Genomic DNA, 16,203 nt, shown 5'->3' on the forward strand with positions numbered 1-16,203 from the left:
CCGGATGGTGATTCTCACACCTAGTGCAAGCTTGATCATTCTGAGGCTGCTTCCCAAACTTCTTTCCTTGGGAGTTGTTGTTGTTGGGCCTCCTGAAAGAGCCTCCCCTCTTGAAAGACGGACCTCTAGGTGCAAAGCTCTTCCCTCGGTTCTGTGGAAATGAACCTTTGTGACTCCCTTTCTCAGCGGTTGCCCTTCTCACACACTCTTCAGCAACCCTACACTTGTTCACCAATTCGGAGAAAGTCCTAATCTCCATTGGTCCCACTGAACTGAAGATATCACTCCGGAGTCCTCCTTCATACTTAACACACTTCCATTCCTCATATTCCACCGGAGTCCCTTGGCACATACGAGAGAACCTGAACAGCTCCTCAAACTTGTCAGTATACTCTGATATGGATATAGTACCCTGCTTCAGCTGTAACAATTCAAGTTCCTTAGCCGTCCTAGCAGAAGTCGGAAAGTACTTCTTATAGAACTCTTCTTGAAAGACATTCCAGGTGATATAGTCATCACCCTGCTGCAGAAGACGTCGGATGCCTTGCCACCAATGCGATGCTTCACCGGTGAGCATATAAGTGGCAAACTCGACACGCTGTTCTTCAGGTACCACTTGTGCTTGTAAAGCTCGCTCTATAGCCTGAAACCATGTATCAGCCTCAGTCGGGCTAGTAGTTCCCTTGAACTTAGGCGGATTAACCTTCAAAAAGTTTGCCAGTGTCATCGGGCCTTGAACTCCACCTCCGTCATTACCATGGTTGTTCATCTGTTGACCAAGAGCCTCAGCAGTGGCTTGCATAGCAGCAGCCATGTTCTCCAACGCAGCCATAAAGTTCACCGGGTCATTAGGATTATTCTCCGGTGAACGAGTATTCGTACGACCTCTCGCACTACCTCTACCGCATCCACGAGGCGTCATCTGGTTCCTATACACACCCAACAATCGATATTAAGTTGATCAGTCTCAATATCGGAAGTCTAGTGCTTCAAAGTCCCAAATGCATGCTCATGAACGTTTATGCCAATTATATCAAGCAGATATACTAATAGCACATAACACTCACACAGAGAATGCACAGAAGCATAGTCAGTCCATCCCTCAGGCTCTACAGGAACGAACTGCTCTGATACCATAATGTAACACCCTACCATATGCTTAAGTCATAATTCAGAGATGGCAAGGTATTACGACCTCTAAAATAAAAATTTAGTACGTATAGTAGTATGAATGATTGATTATAACTAGGAGCCTTTGTAGAAAAAGGGGTAAACAAAAACCGCAACTCAAAAGCACAACACTCCGATCGTTAACAGAACGAACAGGGATAACCCAACGCGAGTTTATATATATACAAAGGAGTGTCAAAAACAGGAATATCAAGGCTCAAAATCCGGCTGTGAAGATAACCGGTCCGAGCATAACAATATATACATATGATAAAATAAGGAAAACCCCAAAGGAAACCCAAAGGGACACAAATACATAAAACCTATTCTCCAAAATCTCCCATAAGAGGAGTCATCACAGTTTGTATTATTTAATGGAGATAAAAGTATCTAAGCAAAACATATAAACCAAAACATAGTCCCGAGAACAAAGGATTTTCGCAAATCTAGAAGTCTCCAGCATGCCTCAGCGGGAAACCTCACGTCCTGCATCTGAAAACCACAAAATCCGCATGGGTGAGAACCAGAGGTCCCCAGCATGGTAACAGCTTCCACATATATAATACATAATAATAGAGGAAAGCCAAAGGCAATCCTAGAACTTCCTCTAGATAATATCAAAGCTTATAAACAAGTTAAACCGTATAAGGGCATCTGACTAAAGATTCTTCAGTCTAACTAATACTTCCCTTTCCAATTCCTTCAAACCTCCCAACCACCAGCGGGAGTAAATTATAGCAAACACAATTATATCAGACAAAAAATATACAAATAGGAGCAGTTAAGACATTTAGACAATTAGCAAGTAATATGCAGTCAAATAGGCAATCTCAAATAATTCACATAGCATGCATATGATGAATGCCTGTCCCTAGTGGCCGATGATATCATCTTGTCGGTTATAGAGCCAACCCGACAAGTCCTGGTCGCTAACCATTGAACTGTCCCTCTGTCGCGCATCCCCAACTCGAGTTATACTCGTTATAAACTTGATCATAAACATGATCCATATCCATCACCCTCACTGGTGAATATTTTGGGGGCGAGCTCATCCGGGTCTTTCACAGTGCCCGGCCACACTTACGACATAGGGTCAACAGAGTCTCGAGCCTCCACCTGGAGCACGTGGTGGCTAGCCACTGCTACTACCCAGGGAAACTCGTATCTCTGATAGTGGAAGTGCAAATCACAATTATCAATAATTCAGCATAAACATGCATGAATCCTCATCCATGGATCAACATCCATATCAGCCATCCGGCTCACGGTTCAGTCCAGAACCAGCCAATATTCATAGCGTACACAGCTATTCCGGCTCACGGTTAAATCCATAACCAGCCATTTCATTAACAATTACAGCCTTTCGGCCCATGGCATAACAAGCACTTCCACCACCATCCTCTGCATCTCACATAATCATCTTGATCCTCATTGATCATTCATTTTTCCCTTGCTTCACTCGCAAGTTACCTCATTCACTAGCCCCTTTCTAATAGCTAGGCATGTCATAATGATTTAAGACATAAATGGTGAGATCGGAGGCTTAGAAGTATGAGATTTGGCTTTTAAAACTCAAAAATCAACTTTGGGATGAAAACAGGGCCACGCGTACGCGCACTCCACGCGCACGCGTGGATGGCCTCAAAAACTCATCGATGCGTAAGCGTCATGCACGCTAACGCGTGGATTAAAAATTTGCCAATCGACGCGCACGCGCCAACCACGCGTACGCGCGGGTGTTCTCGTGCCCCAGGCACAACACTGGCACAGTTCTGGCATAACTCTCTGGAAAATGGCTGGGCATTGGGTGCAGCACAATCGGCGCGCCCGCGCACATCACGCGCACGCGTGGATGGTGCTTTCTGGAAGATCGGCGCGTACGCGCCAGGTGAGCCCACGCGCAAGGGGTCATTCTGCTAAAAATTTTCTAAGTTAAAAGCTGCAGAATTCACAGATTTAAACCCCAATCTTCCAACGGACATAACTTCCTCATTTTAAATCGTTTTTCACTCGTTCTTCGAACGGCATGGACATCCCGGGTCCAATTTCATTTCTAAACATTTTGGTACAAAACGGAGATCCGTAGTCCAAGTTATGTCCCATCAAAGTATGCCCAAAAACCATATTTTCATACAAAACCACAATATGCCATTTTCAAAACAAACCATTTTCAACTCTTTTCAAAATCAATCAAAACATGCCAATTTCATCCCTTTTCTTTGAAATCAATCAAATGTATCAAATTCAACATCAAGCCTCCTCAACTCACACATTGACACATTACCACAATTTACCAAAATCACTATCTCATCATTTTACCCCACTTCACCCAAGTGGCTCAAACTCAAACACATTGACATATCATATACTATTCCTCATGCCAATTCTCAACAACACCAATTCCAATAAATCAATATTGTACACAATCAACATCATACTCACCATTAACATGGTTCAACCCACAATTCAACCATAACCAATCATCAAGCATATATCACAACATGCATATTTCTCATACATCATACCACCAAGGCATCAATAATCATCATCACATATATGACCACATCATATATCTCAATCATTCAACAACATCAACAATTCAATGCCTATCTTAGGGCCTCTAGCCTAAGTATTTCCTACCACATTACATATTAGATACGGGAAACCGAAACCATACCTTAGCCGAATTTCCCAAGCTCCACCAGAGCACTTCCAAACCACTTATCCACAAGCTCTCAAGGCCTCAACACCTCCAAGAACAGATTTTTCACCACCAAACCCTTTTCAAGCTTTTCAAAGTCACCAATCAAGCTCCAATATCCACACATACACAACCTAAGCCACAACCATCATACCCATACACAACATCTCAAAACCCAAACATCATAAAATCACAAAATCACACTAGGGTTGAGAATCTTACCACACCCAAGGTCCAAGGAGACAAGATTAACCTTCTCCTTCAAGAGAGTTGGGTCCTATAACATCAAAGAACCCAAAATCTCAACATTTTACCCATGAAACTCGAAATTAAGGGCTGGAATTTCGAACAGAAACACGTGGCTTACCTCAAGATTAATTGTATGGGTTTTGTAGAGCTCTCCGCGGTGAACGCGTGGCCGCAAACGGAGCGGCAATCGGAGCTCTAGATCAAAAGTTATGGTGGTTTGAAGATCAAGTGAGAGAAAGAACTTGAGAGAGTGTTCTTCCCCCCCCCCCCCCGCCCTCTCTCAATTTCAGCGTGTTTGTGTGTGTAATGAGGAGAGAGAGTGCTGAAAACTAGGGTTTTGGTTAAGTTATGTTGGGCCAAGGGCCCACTTTGGGTCCGGTTGGCCCGGTTTGGCCCGTTCAGTCCAATCTTGGTCCGAATTCTATAAAATTGGTACCAAAATTCTCGTCTTAATCTCCTCTATCACATTTAGCCATAAAAATCACATTTTAGGCTTTCTAGAATAAATTCTCATTTATGGGTTAATTAGCCGTTAATTAACCAGGTTTTATAACTTGTAAGTATTCAAGGGATGCTGTGAAGGCATGGGAAGCTCAGTGAGAACGTGATTATATCTGTTTGTCCACTACATCACCCAAAATGAATGAGTCGTGGTCGTGGTCCAGTTAAGATTCTTAGGACCAGTCAGGACTTCTCCGTGTGCCTTGTCTAGATTCCGTTCCTGATGAGGAACTCCCTGAACAAAACTGAACTGTCGCCTATACCTATCGGTTGCATGCCACTCAATGCATCCAAAACAGACCAACGGTACCGTAGCGCTCCAACAAACCTACTGCATGTAGATGTCTGGAGGAATTATGTCCAGGTCCACGCGATCGATAGCATAAGCAACCCACACAAACTGGGAAAGAAACTCATGATTACAATCCACTTCACAATCACAATGACAAGAACAATAACAATAACAATAAGATTAACACTAACACTAAACCCAAAACAAATATTTCTTTAATAAAAACACACCTGGCCTACCTGAAGATCATTGAAGGCCTTCCTAAAGTGAGCAAGCGTAAGATATCTATAGCGTCGGTCTCCACGCTCCCAGTTACGCCACCTAATGTGACTTATTTAATTAACACAATTGGATTCTAAATAATGAGATACGTGGTGAATGTAAGATAATATTACCTGTTTGCAAGTAGAAAACTGCGAGGTTCCTTAGGAAGTGGTGCTAGACATGGCAGGCAGATCCAAGCCTAATCCAGCAGAAGTGTTAGTGGACCATCGATCTCCTCGCAGTCATAACGAGATGCCCTACATAACGCCCTGTATAGGTGTGTTAGGCATGCTGATCCCCAACTGTATTGTCCAATACTCCCAACATCACGAAGCAGAGGTAGAAACTTCCAATGCACACCTGCGCCAGACTTGTCCCCAAACAAGATCGTTCCAATCAACAACATAATGTGGCACTTCATGTACCTCTGTATACTGTTTTCATCAGTCAACTATAAATTTTCTTTTAGATCCCGCAGCCAAGTCAGCTTTAGACAGCTTCCTCTACAGTCTGACTTACTAGTGCAACTCCAAATTGGTGTAAACACTCTGCTTTCAAGACTTCAAAACTACTCATTGTCATCCCTGTGACTGGAAGACCGTCCGTCGGAAGACCAAGAATTATTGTCACATCTTCAAGCGTCACAGCACATTCACCAATCGGAAGGTGAAAAGTATGTGTGTCTGGGTGCCACCTTTCTGACATTGGACTACTGACGAACGAATTTTTGCTAGTAAAGAATTCACAAAAATAATCATGTTGCTAGTATAGTTTCTAAACCAACAAGAATCCTTTCGTACAATAACTTATTTGTCACTAAAGCAAACCCAATAAAAATAAACCAAAGTATTTAAATCTCGGGTCGTCTCTCAAGGAATTGCAAGGAGGTGTGTTATTATTGGTTATGGGTTTTTTCAAGAATTTTTAAAGTGAAGAATGATAAAATAATTAAGTATAAATTAAAGCAATGAAAATAAACGAGAGGTTTACGTAATTAATTTAAAAATCCTTGACTAGGAGAAGATTAATTGGAAGTTCTATCCTTGTTGGATTTCCCAAGATTAATAATAATAGGTTGTTTTTTCTACTTGGTTAACCCTCAACGAATGAAGAAAAGTCAAGTTAAGAGCCTACTTCTATTCACAAGTCCTAATCCTCTCCCTTGGGAAGGATTAGCGTTGCAACTAGAGAGCTAGCCAAGAAACTCCAATTATTATTTAACTCTGGAGTCTTCCAACTCAAGGGTCTCCAAATATTAATCAACTCCAAAGTCAAGTTGAGATCTACCTGGTTAACATGAATGCCATTTTCATAAATCATAAAAGAGGTGAAAAGGGAACATGGCAATTAAAATTAAATGGAAGCAATTAAACAAATAATAAGATTAAATGGAAAGATACTATTTGCATTAATAAATTAAAGGAACATTGAACCTGGAATTGAGAAGAATTTGAAAGAAGAAATCCTAAATCCTAAATCCTAAAACCTATAGAGAGGAGATAGCCTCTCTATCTAGAATCTACATCGAAAACTGAGTCAAAAACAGCCTAGAAATCGCTGGGGGTAATTTCTAATATGTACAGTTCGCGGCTCATGTGCACGTACGTGTCATATACGCGTACGCGTCATATGCGCGTACGCGCCGTTTGTCTGCGCACCATCCATGTGTGCACGTGCTTTGCGCGCGTGGTGCACGAAATTGTGATTCATATGTTATTGCATTTTGTAAAATGCATTGCTTTTTCTTTCCCTGGCAATGGCGCCAAAAACTTGGTGTCAATGCCATGGTTCACAACTTCGCACAACTAACCAGCAAGTGCACTGGGTCGTCCAAGTAATACCTTACGTGAGTAAGGGTCGATCCCACGGAGATTGTTGGTATGAAGCAAGCTATGGTCATCTTGTAAATCTCAGTCAGGCTTATCCATGTGGTTATGGGAGATTAGATAATTAAAAGATAAATAAAATAGGATAGAAATACTTATGTAAATTAATGGTGGGAATTTAAGATAAGTGCATGGAGATGAATTGTCCCTTTTGGATCTCTACTTTCCTACTGCCTTCCTTCAATCCTTCTTACTCATTTCCATGGCAAGCTGTATGTAGGGCATCACCGTTGTCAATGGCTACATCCCATCCTCTCAGTGAAAAAGGTCCAAATGCTCTGTCACAGCACGGCTAATCATCTGTCGGTTCTCAATCAGGTTGGAATAGAATCCCTTGATTCTTTTGCGTCTGTCACTAACGCCCAGCCTTCAGGAGTTTGAAGCTCGTCACAGTCATTCAGTCCTAGAATCCTACTCGGAATACCACAGACAAGGTTTAGACTTTCCGGATTCTCATGAATGCCGCCATCAATTCTAGCTTATACCACGAAGATTCTGATTAAGGAATCCAAGAGATATGCGCCCGGTCTAAGGTAGAACGGAAGTGGTTGTCAATCACGTGCGTTCATAGGTAAGAATGATGATGAGTGTCACGGATCATCATATTCATCAAGTTGAAGTGCAACGAATATCTTAGAATAGGAATAAAGAGAATTGAATAGAAAATAGTAGTAATTGCATTAAAACTTGAGGTACAGTAGAGCTCCACACCCTTAATCTTTGGTGTGTAGAAACTCTACCGTTGAAAATACATAAGTGATGAAGGTTCAGGCATGGCCGAATGGCCAGCCCCCCCGAATGATCAAAAGACCAAATGGCCAAAAGATCAAACCTGGTCAAAAGATCCTAATACACTAGTAAAAAGTCCTATTTATAATAAACTAGCTACTAGGGTTTACATGAGTAAGTAATTGATGCATAAATCCACTTTCGGGGCCCACTTGGTGTATGCTTGGGCTGAGCTTGATCTATCCATGAGCTAAGGCTTTTCTTGGAGTTGAACGCCGAGTTATAACGTGTTTCTGGCGTTCAACTCCGGGTTATGACGTGTTTCTGGCGTTTAAAGCCAGACAGCAGCTTGTACTTGGCGTTGAGCGCCACTTTACGTCGTTAATTCCCGAATAAAGTATAAACTATTATATATTGCTGGAAAGCTCTGGATGTCTACTTTCCAACGCCGTTGAGAACGCGCCATTTTGAGTTTTGTAGCTCCAGAAAATCCATTTCAAGTGTAGGGAGGTCAGAATCCAACAGCATCAGCAGTCCTTTTGTCAACCTTTTTCAGAGTTTTGCTCAAGTTCCTCAATTTCAGCCAGAAATTACCTGAAATTACAGAAAAACACAAAAACTCATAGTAAAGTCCAGAAATGTGAATTTAACATAAAAACTAATGAAAATATCCCTAAAAGTAGCTTGAACTTACTAAAAACTACCTAAAAACAATGCCAAAAAGCGTATAAATTATCCGCTCATCACAACACCAAACTTAAATTGTTGCTTGTCCCCAAGCAACTGAAAATCAAATAGGATAAAAAGAAGAGAATATACTATAAATTCCAGAATATCAATGAATATTAATTATAATTAGATGAGCGGGATTTGTAGCTTTTTGCTTCTGAACAGTTTTGGCATCTCACTTTTTCCCTTGAAGTTCAGAATGATTGGCTTCTCTAGGAACTTAGAATTTCGGATAGTGTTATTGATTCTCCTAGTTAAGCATGTTGATTCTTGAACACAGCTACTTATGAGTCTCGGCCGTGGCCCTAAGCACTTTGTTTTCCAGTATTACCACCGGATACATAAATGCCACAGACACATAACTGGGTGAACCTTTTCAGATTGTGACTCAGCTTTGCTAGAGTCCCCAGTTAGTGGTGTCCAGAGCTCTTAAGCACACTCTTTTGCTTTGGATCACGACTTTAACCACTCAGTCTCAAGCTTTTCACTTGGACCTGCATGACACAAGCACATGGTTAGGGACAGCTTGATTTAGCCGCTTAGGCCTGGATTTTATTTCCTTGGGCCCTCCTATCCATTGATGCTCAAAGCCTTGGATCCTTTCTACCCCTTGCCTTTTGGTTTTAAGGGCTATTGGCTTTTTCTGCTTGCTTTTTCTTTTTCTTTCTAAATTTTTTGCCATTTTTTTTCGTAAGCTTTTTACTTTTCACTGCTTTTTCTTGCTTCAAGAATCAATTTTATGATTTTTCAGATCATCAATAACATTTCTCTTTGTTCATCATTCTTTTAAGAGCCAACAGTTTTAACATTCATAAACAACAAGATCAAAAATATGCACTGTTCAAGCATTCATTCAGAAAACAAAAAGTATTGTCACCACATCAATATAATTAAACTAAATTCAAGGATAAATTCGAAATTCATGTACTTCTTGTTCTTTTGAATTAAAAACATTTTTCATTTAAGAGAGGTGAAGGATTAATGGAATTATTCATAACTTTAAGACATAGTTACTAAACACTAATGATCATGAAGTAGAGACACAAAACATAGATAAACATATAATATAAAAAAACCGATAAGCAGAAAGAGATAAGAACAAGGAATGAATCCACCTTAGTGGCGTCTTCTTCTTGAAGGACCAACAATGTCCTTAAGCTCTTCTATGTCCCTTCCTTGCCTTTGTTGCTCCTCCCTCATTGCTCTTTGATCTTCTCTTATTTCATGGAGAATGATGGAGTGCTCATGATGTTCCACCCTTAGTTGTTTCACATTGTGGCTCAAGTCTTCAAGGGAAGTGTTGAGTTGTTCCCAATAGTTGTTGGGAGAAAAGTGCATCCCTTGAAGCATCTCAGGGATTTCTTGATGATGAGCTTCCTCATGCATCTCTTGAGATCCGTGGAGGGTCTCTCTTGCTTGCTCCATCCTCTTCTTGGTGATGGGCTTTTCCTCTTCAATGGAGATGTCTCCTTTTATGATAACTCCAGCTGAGTAACATAGATGGCAAATAAGGTGAGGAAAAGCTAGCCTTGCCATGGTGGAGGGCTTTTCGGCTATTTTGTAGAATTTATTGGAGATGACTTCATGAACTTCTACTTCCTCTCCAATCATGATGCTATGAATCATGATGGCCCGATCCACAGTAACTTCAGATCGGTTGCTAGTGGGAATGATGGAGCGTTGAATGAACTCCAACCATCCTCTAGCCACAGGCTTGATGTGCAGTCTTCTTAGTTGAACTGGCTTGCCTTTGGAGTCTCTTTTCCATTGAGCTCCTTCCACACATATGTCCATAAGGACTTGGTCTAACCTTTGATTAAAGTTGACCCTTCTAGTGTAGGGGCGTACATCTTCTTGCATCATGGGCAAGTGGAACGCCAACCTTACATTTTTCGGACTAAAATCTAAGTATTTCCCCCGAACCATTGTGAGATAATTCTTTGGACTCGGGTTCATACTTTGATCATGGTTCCTAGTGATCCATGCATTGGCATAGAACTCTTGAACCATTAAGATTCCGACTTGTTGCATGGGGTTAGTTAGGACTTCCCAACCTCTTCTTCGGATCTCATGTCGGATTTCCGAATACTCATTTTTCTTGAGCTTGAAAGGGACCTCAGGGATCACCTTCTTCTTTGCCACAACATCATAGAAGTGGTCTTGATGGCTTTTGGAGATGAATCTTTCCATTTCCCATGACTCGGAGGTGGAAGCTTTTGTCTTCCCTTTTCCTTTTCTAGAGGATTCTCCTGCCTTAGGTGCCATTGATGGTAATGGAAAAATAAAAAGCTTATGCTTTTACCACACCAAACTTAAAATATTGCTCGCCTTCGAGCAAGAAAAGAAAGAAGAAGAAGAAGAAGAAGAAGAAGAAAATATTGAGGAGAAGGGGGAGTGTGGGTTTCGGCCAAGGTATAAAAGAGGGGGTTGTGTTGTGTGAAAATGAAGTGGAATAGAGGGGTTTATATAGGGAAAGGGGAGAGGGTAGGTTCGGCCATTTTAGGGTGGGTTTGGGTGGGAAAGTGTTTTTGAATTTTGAAGGTAGGTGGGGTTTATGGGGAAGAGTGGATGGATGTGAGTGGTGAAGAGGTGATGGGGAAGGTGAGAATATGTTAGGTGGGGATCCTGTGGGGTCCATAGATCCTGAGGTGATCCTGTGGGGTCCACAGATTCTGAGGTGATCCTATGGGGTCCACAGATCCTGAGGTGTCAAGGAATTTCATCCCTGCACCAAATAGGCATGTAAAATGCCTTTGCATACCATTCTGGCGTTTAAACGCCGAGGTGATGCATGTTCTGGGCGTTTAACGCCCATGTGTAGCATGTTCTGGGTGTTCAACGCCCATGTGTAGCATGTTTCTGGCGTTGAACGCCAGTTCCATGCTTGTTACTGGCGTTCAGCGCCAGCTTTTCTCAAGGCACATTCCTGGCGTTCAAACACCAGAATGTTGCTTGTTTCTGGCGTTCAGCACCAGATTCATACTCTGTTCTGGCGTTGAACGCCAGCCAGATGCTCTTTACTGGCGTTGAATGCCAGTCTATCCTCCCTCCAGGGTGTGATTTTTCTTCTGCTGTTTTTGATTCTATTTTTAATTTTTATATTTTTTTTGTGACTCCACATGATCATGTACCTATTAAAACACAAAATAACAATAAAATAAAATAAAAATTAGATAAATAAAAATTGGGTTGCCTCCTAACAAGCGCTCTTTTAATGTCATTAGCTTGACAGTGGGCTCTCATGGAGCCACAAGGTGATCAGGTCAATGTTGTATAGTCCCAACACCAAACTTAGAGTTTGGATATGGGGTCTTAACACCAAACTTAGTGTTTGGTTGTGGCCTCCCAACACCAAACTTAGAGGTTGACTGTGGGGGCTCTTCTTGACTCTGAACTGAGAGAAGCTCTTTGTGCTTACTCTCTTTTGTCACAGAGGGATGGCCATGTGCCTTAAACACAAGGTAGTCCCCATTCAATTGAAGGACTAATTCACCTCTGTTGACATCTATCACAGCTCCTGCTCTAGCTAGGAAAGGTCTTCCAAGGATGATGCACTCATCCTCTTCCTTCCCAGTGTCTAAGATTATAAAATCAGCAGGGATGTAAAGCCCTTCAACCTTTACTAACACGTCCTCTACTATTCCATAAGCTTGTCTCAATGACTTGTCTGCCAATTGTAGTGAGAACAAGGCAGGTTGTACCTCAATGATCTCCAGCTTCTCCATTACAGAGAGTGGCATAAGATTTAGCCCTGACCCTAGATTACATAGAGCTTTTTCAAAGGTCATGGTGCCTATGGTACAAGGTATTAAGAACTTGCCAGGATCTTGTCTCTTTTGAGGTAAAATTTGCTGAATCCAGGTATCTAGTTCATTAATGAGCAAGGAAGGTTCACTTTCTCAAGTCTCATTACCAAACAACTTGGCATTCAGCTTTATGATAGCTCCTAAATATTGAGCAACTTGCTCTCCAGTCACATCTTCATCCTCTTCAGAGGAAGAATAGTCTTCAGAGCTCATGAATGGCAGAAGGAGATTTAATGGAATCTCTATGGTCTCTATAAGAGCCTCAGATTCCTTTGGATCCTTAATAGGAAACTCCCTCTTGCTTGAGAGACGTCCCAGGAGGTATTCCTCACTAGGATTTTCGTCCTCCTCCTCCCTTATGCATTCGGCCATATTGATTACATCAATGGCCTTGCACTCTCCTTTTGGATTCTCTTCTGTATTGCTTGGGAGAATACTGGGAGGAGTTTCAATGACTTTCTTACTCAGCTGGCCCACTTGTGCCTCCAGATTCCTGATGGAAGATCTTATTTCACTCATGAAAAGTGGCTTTTGACAGATCAGAGACTAGATTGGCTAAATTAGAAGTGCTTTGTTCAGAATTTTCTGTTTGTTGCTGAGAAGATGATGGAAAAGGCTTGCTATTGCTCAGCCTATTGCGTCCACCATTGTTAAAGCCTTGTTGAGGCTTTTGTTGATCCTTCCATGAGAAATTTGGATGATTTCTCCATGATGAATTATAGGTGTTTCCATAAAGTTCAACCATATAATTTACCTCTGCTATTGCAGGGTTCTCAGGATCATAAGCTTCTTCGGAAGCTGCCTCTTTAGTACTGTTGGATGCGTTTTGCCATCCATTCAGACTTTGAGAGATCATGTTGACTTGCTGAGTCAACACTTTGTTCTGAGCCAATATGGCATTCAGAGCATCAATTTCAAGAACTCCCTTCCTCTGAGGTGTCCCATTATTCACGGAATTCCTCTCAGAAGTGTACATGAATTGGTTATTTGCAACCATGTCAATGAGTTCTTGAGCTTCTGCAGGTGTTTTCTTTAGGTGGATGGATCCACCTGCAGAATGGTCCAATGACATTTTCGAAAACTCAGATAGACCATAATAGAATATATCTAATATGGTCCATTCTGAAAACATGTTAGATGGACACCTTTTGGTTAACTGCTTGTATCTTTCCCAAGCTTCATAGAGGGATTCACCATCTTTCTGTTTGAAGGTCTGAACATCCACTCTAAGCTTGCTCAGCTTTTGAGGAGGAAAGAATTTATCCAAGAAAGCCGTGACCAGCTTATCCCAGGAGTCCAGGCTATCTTTGGCTTGTGAGTCCAACCATATTCTAGCTCTGTCTCTTACAGCAAAAGGGAAAAGCATGAGCCTGTAGACTTCAGGATTTACTCTATTTGTCTTAACAGTCTCACAGATCTGCAAGAACTCAGTTAAAAACTGATAAGGATCTTCAGATGGAAGTCCATAGAACTTGCAGTTTTGTTGCATTAAGGCAACTAACTGAGGTTTCAGCTCAAAATTGTTTGCTCCAATGGCAGGAATGGAGATGCTTCTTCCATCAAATTTGGACGTGGGTTAGGTAAAATCACCAAGCATCCTTCTTGCATTATCATTATTGGGTTCGGCTGCCATCTCCTTCTCTTGTTCGAAAATTTCTGAAAGGTTACTTCTGGATTGTTATAATTTAGCTTCTCTTAGTTTCCTCTTCAAAGTCCTTTCAGGTTCAGGATCAGCTTCAACAAGAGTGCTTTTGTCCTTGTTCCTGCTCATATGAAAGAGAAGAAAACAAGAAAAGAAAGAGGAATCCTCTATGTCACAGTATAGAGATTCCTTTATGTCAGTAGAAAAAGAAAGGGGAGAAGAGTGAAGAAGAGTGGGTTCGGATATTTAGATGAAGAGAGGTGAAGAGAAGTGTTAGTAATTAAATAATTAAATAGAATAAGAGAGAAGAGATAGAAAATTCAAAAATAATTTTAAAAAGGGGTTAGTAATTTTCGAAAATTAAAGATAAGATATAATTAAAATTAAAATTTAAAAGAATTTTTGAAAAAGAGGTGAGATATTTTCGAAAATTAGAGAGGAAAAAGTAGTTAGGTGGTTTTGAAAAAGATAAGAAACAAACAAAAAGTCAAATAGTTAGTTGAAAAAGATATTAAAGTCAAATTTGAAAAGATAAGAAGATAAGAAGTTAGATAAGATATTTTGAAATCAAAATTTTAAAAAAAAAATAAAATTTTGAAAAAGATATGATAAAAAGATATGTTTGAAAAAGATTTAATTTTTAAAATTAAAATTAATTACTTAACTAACAAGTAACTACAAGATATGATTCTAGAATTTAAAGATTGAACCTTTTTTAACAAGAAAGTAACAAACTTCAAATTTTTGAATCAATCACATTAATTGTTAGCTAATTTTCGAAAATTTGATATAAAGATAAGAAAAAGATTTTTAAAATATTTTGAAAAAGATTTTTGAAATTTTCAAAAAATAGGAAAAATTGGAAAAGATATGATTTTTGAAAAAGATTTTGAAAAGATAAGATTCTTTAAAAATTGAAAAATTGACTTGACTTGTAAGAAACAACTAATTTTGAAAATTTTTGACTAAGTCAACTCAAATTTTCGAAAATTATGAGAAAAATAAGGAAAAGATATTTTTTTGATTTTTGAATATTATAATTATGAGAGAAAAACACAATTATGACCCAAAACATGAAAATTTTGGATCAAAACACAAGATGCATGCAAGAACACTATGAATGTCAAGATGAACACCAAGAACACTTTGAAGATCATGATGAACATCAAGAACATAATTTTGAAAAATTTTTGATGCAAAGAAAACATGCAAGACACCAAACTTAGAAATCTTTAATGCATGGACTCTAACAAACAAAAAAATTGCATATGAAAAACAACAAACAACACAAAACAATAAAACATCAAGATCAAACAAGAAGACTTGTCAAGAACAACTTGAAGATCATGAAGAACACCATGAATGCATGAATTTTCGAAAAATGCAAGAAAAATTTTTTTAAAGCATGCAATTGACACCAAACATAAAAATTGACTCAAGACTCAAACAAGAAACACAAAATATTTTTGGTTTTTTATGATTTTATGAATTTTTTGGATTTTTATTAATTTTTTCGAAAATAAAGTTTGGAAAAACGAAAAAGAGAAGAAAAATTTTTGAAAAAGATTTTTGAAAAGAAAATTACCTAATCTGAGCAACAAGATGAACCGTCAGTTGTCCAAACTCGAACAATCCCCGGCAACGGCGCCAAAAACTTGGTGCACGAAATTGTGATTCATATGTTATTGCAATTTGTAAAATTCATTGCTTTTTCTTTCCCTGGCAATGGTGCCAAAAACTTGGTGTCAATGCCATGGTTCACAACTTCGCACAACTAACCAGCAAGTGCACTGGGTCGTCCAAGTAATACCTTACGTGAGTAAGGGTCGATCCCACGGAGATTGTTGGTATGAAGCAAGCTATGGTCATCTTGTAAATCTCAGTCAGGCTTATCCATGTGGTTATGGGAGATTAGATAATTAAAAGATAAATAAAATAGGATAGAAATACTTATGTAAATTAATGGTGGGAATTTCAGAAAAGTGCATGGAGATGAATTGTCCCTTTTGGATCTCTGCTTTCCTACTGCCTTCCTTCAATCCTTCTTACTCCTTTCCATGGCAAGCTGTATGTAGGGTATCACCGTTGTCAATGGCTACATCCCATCCTCACAGTGAAAAAGGTCCAAATGCTCTGTCACAGCACGGCTAATCATCGGTCGGTTCTCAATCAGGTTGGAATAGAATCCCTTGATTCTTTTGCGTCTGTCACTAACGCCCAGCCTTCAGGAGTTT

The 16,203-nt window shown here is 40.0% G+C and overlaps 1 non-coding gene across 1 annotated transcript; it reads left to right on the plus strand.

Annotated features, from left to right (window-relative positions):
* Positions 1 to 13,457: 13,457 nt before the first annotated feature.
* Positions 13,458 to 13,561, plus strand: LOC130972483 (small nucleolar RNA R71). Its single transcript, XR_009083648.1, has one exon. It is a non-coding gene; the product is annotated as a small nucleolar RNA R71 (small nucleolar RNA).
* Positions 13,562 to 16,203: the final 2,642 nt, after the last annotated feature.

This window comes from Arachis stenosperma, chromosome 3 (assembly GCF_014773155.1).
Source record: "Arachis stenosperma cultivar V10309 chromosome 3, arast.V10309.gnm1.PFL2, whole genome shotgun sequence".
NCBI lineage: Eukaryota > Viridiplantae > Streptophyta > Magnoliopsida > Fabales > Fabaceae > Arachis > Arachis stenosperma.